Below are 3,981 nucleotides of genomic sequence, written 5' to 3'. Positions count from 1 at the left end.
TTCACGATATACAAATTGCCAGGAGTAGAATTCTGTGACGCTTTTGTCAAAAAGAATCTGCATAATATGTTTTGTGGAATATATGACCATCATTCATACTGCTAATATCCATTACGGATTTTATAAATGCAGAGAAATAAAATCATTGGTCATGCGAATCCCAGTATTGAATGACATAAGGTTGAGTGCCAATGTGTCCGATAGCCAATTTATTGCAGTACCAGGGTGTTCAAAGGAGGTCTCCCTTCCTTGTACTAACCCGGCCTTTCACTGCTTAGCTTCCAAGTTCGGAAGAGATTGGGCATCTCCAGTGAAGTGTGACCGCAAATATTGGACTTTTCTCCTTGGTCACTCCAATTATATGCCAAATGGTTGCTGTATATTAGGAATGGGGAGTATACGTAATTCGTAACAGGTAAGTTACAAATAAAGGAGATTACATGCAGTCAGCTGATTTATCAACATATGACACAACAGTCACAAAGGTTAATTATATCTGCATAATTAATCAGGTATGTGGAAAAAATTCAAATATACCACATCTTATGATAATATGTGACACGGCGGTCTCAAAAATGAGAGAAATAAGCACACATATAGTTATAAATATTCAGCAGATGTAATGAAGCAGCCACAAAAAAAAAAAAAAAAAAAAAAGGAAGAGAAAGTAGACGTATGTAATTATCCTAATCAATCACCAGCTAATTAATCAGCATATGACACAATGGTCAAAAAGAGATAATTATACATACGCTCCCTTGACTATGTGACTGAATTTTTTTAATTGACCTATAATCAGTTGATAAACAGGTACGTGACACAGCAGCCACAAAAAGAAATTAAATGCATGTGATCAAACAATCTCCTGCTAATTAGTTAGCATATGACACAGTGGTCACTAAAAAGATAATTATGAACACAATTCCTTAATTATACAGCATGTGACGTGGCAGTCACAGAAGACATGTGGATAAATTATTGAGGATAATATATGTGGGAAAATTCATACATGCCACATATGGATACTAATTAATTATCCTTACATCTGAGCTTAGGACGGATCATCAGTACGGCCGTACCAATTTACTTAAATAATTGATTTAATTTATGCTGAAAAGGACAGCATGTATCTATGGCATAGTAACAAACAGACGGACATAAATCAGCCGGATACCAGCTCTTTATGAAAGGCCCGAATGGCGTAATAACAGGAAAACGGACTTATATCAATCAGATACTGGCTTTTGATGATGGGCCCCTCTGGGTCACTGAGGGAAGGGGAAAAGGTGGGAGGGGGGGGGAGGGGGAAGGGAAGGAAAAAAGGGGAAAGGATATGTATCACAGCAGGTTATAAATAAACCTGCAGAGAGTGATCAAAGGATTTATGCAAGAAAAGGATAACCGCAAATAACTAGTATGTCAGACAGTTAAAGCCTTGCAAAATGGTATTATAAAGTGAATGGATTTCTCATTTGTGTGAGGTGTATACGATACCAGTACTGATATATGTAATGCCGTTCCACTCGTGGCCGTGTAGAAGCTCCGGAGACTGCAGCAGCGTGTGTCCGTGTTGACGCTCCAGGAGAGCGGTAGTTTGAGGCCGTTGCCGTGGGGACACTTCAGAAGCTGCAGCGGCGTATGTCCGTGGTCTCTCTGGGAGAGAGCGATGGCTGGGGCCGTTGCTTGGTGACAGTCTAAGCGCTCCGGCTAGCGCGGTCACGTGTGCGCAGCACGTGATCGCTATACCTGACGTACGTTTCGCAAGATAAGCTTGATCACAGGACGTAGTGAGGTCACTGAAAGTTCCAGTTTATGTAGAATAAAGCCAGTTTCTGCAAGGGCCTCCAAATTGCCTCTTTTTCCTGCCAGTATACGTACGGACTGTCTGACGTGCCTACTTGGATGCGGTCATTCATATAATCCTCCACCATTCTTTCAATGGTGAGAGAATCATATGCAGTGACAGTAGACGACATGTCAGTAATCGTTGGCAGGTCCTTCAGTCCGGACCAGATGTCAGCACTCGCTCCAGACTGCCCTGCATCACCGCCAGCGGGTGGGATCGGAATTCTTAGCTTTTTCCTCGCACCCCCAGTTGCGGGAGAATGTGAAGGAGGAGCTGTTGACGGGTCACGTTCCGCTTGACTTGACAATTTTCTCACCAGCAGGTCTTTGAACTAGAGATGAGCGGGTTCGGTTTCTCTGAATCCGAACCCGCCAGAACTTCATGTTTTTTTTCACGGGTCCGAGCGACTCGGATCTTCCCGCCTTGCTCGGTTAACCCGAGCGCGCCCGAACGTCATCATGACGCTGTCGGATTCTCGCGAGGCTCGGATTCTATCGCGAGACTCGGATTCTATATAAGGAGCCGCGCGTCGCCGCCATTTTCACACGTGCATTGAGATTGATAGGGAGAGGACGTGGCTGGCGTCCTCTCCATTTAGATTATAAGAGACTGAGAGAGATTTACTGGAGCTGACTAGGAGGAGTACTGTTACTGTAGAAGTGTAGAGACTGAGTGGAGAGAGTTTACTAGTGAGGACAGTGCAGTTTACTTTATAATCCGTTCTCTGCCTGAAAAAAGCGATACACACAGTGACTCAGTCAGTCACATACCATATCTGTGTGCACTGCTCAGGCTCAGGCCAGTGTGCTGCATCATCTATTATCTATATATAATATTATATATATCTGTCTGACTGCTCAGCTCACACAGCTTATAATTGTGGGGGAGACTGGGGAGCACTACTGCAGTGCCAGTTATAGGTTATAGCAGGAGCCAGGAGTACATAATATATTATATAGTGAGTGACCACCAGACACACAGTGCAGTTTATTTAATATATCCGTTCTCTGCCTGAAAAAAGCGATACACACAGTGACTCAGTCAGTCACATACCATATCTGTGTGCACTGCTCAGGCTCAGGCCAGTGTGCTGCATCATCTATATATATTATATATCTGTCTGACTGCTCAGCTCACACAGCTTATAATTGTGGGCGAGACTGGGGAGCACTACTGCAGTGCCAGTTATAGGTTATAGCAGGAGCCAGGAGTACATAATATATTATATAGTGAGTGACCACCAGACACACAGTGCAGTTTATTTAATATATCCGTTCTCTGCCTGAAAAAAGCGATACACACAGTGACTCAGTCAGTCACATACCATATCTGTGTGCACTGCTCAGGCTCAGGCCAGTGTGCTGCATCATCTATATATATTATATATCTGTCTGACTGCTCAGCTCACACAGCTTATAATTGTGGGGGAGACTGGGGAGCACTACTGCAGTGCCAGTTATAGGTTATAGCAGGAGCCAGGAGTACATATTATATTAAAATTAAACAGTGCACACTTTTGCTGCAGGAGTGCCACTGCCAGTGTGACTGACCAGTGACCTGACCACACTGACCACCAGTATAGTTAGTAGTATACTTATATTGTGATTGCCTGAAAAAGTTAAACACTCGTCGTGTGACTTCATTTGTGTGTTTTTTTTTTTTTATTCTATAAAAATAAAACTCATTCTGCTGACAGACAGTGTCCAGCAGGTCCGTCATTATATAATATATAATATATACCTGTCCGGCTGCAGTAGTGATATATATATATTTTTTATATCATTTATCATCCAGTCGCAGCAGACACAGTACGGTAGTTCACGGCTGTGGCTACCTCTGTGTCTCTGCACTCGGCAGGCAGTCCGTCCATAATTGTAATACCACCTAACCGTGGATTTTTTTCATTCTTCTTTATACATACATAGTTACATAGACATCTTCTCTTTATCAACCAGTCTATATTAGCTGCAGACACAGTACAGTACGGTAGTTCACGGCTGTGGCTACCTCTGTGTCTGCACTCGGCAGGCAGTCCGTCCATAATTGTATACCACCTAACCGTGGTTTTTTTTCATTCTTCTTTATACATACATAGTTACATAGACATCTTCTCTTTATCAACCAGTCTATATTAG

At 42.8% G+C, this 3,981-nt stretch overlaps 1 pseudogene; it reads right to left on the bottom strand.

Annotated features, from left to right (window-relative positions):
• Positions 1-209: 209 nt before the first annotated feature.
• LOC135043530 (5S ribosomal RNA) lies at positions 210-329 on the bottom strand (annotated as a pseudogene).
• Positions 330-3,981: the final 3,652 nt, after the last annotated feature.

This window comes from Pseudophryne corroboree, unplaced genomic scaffold (genome assembly GCF_028390025.1).
Source record: "Pseudophryne corroboree isolate aPseCor3 unplaced genomic scaffold, aPseCor3.hap2 scaffold_871, whole genome shotgun sequence".
NCBI lineage: Eukaryota > Metazoa > Chordata > Amphibia > Anura > Myobatrachidae > Pseudophryne > Pseudophryne corroboree.
The sequence above is the reverse complement of the archived record's forward strand: the minus strand, read 5'-3'. Positions and strand labels throughout refer to the sequence as shown.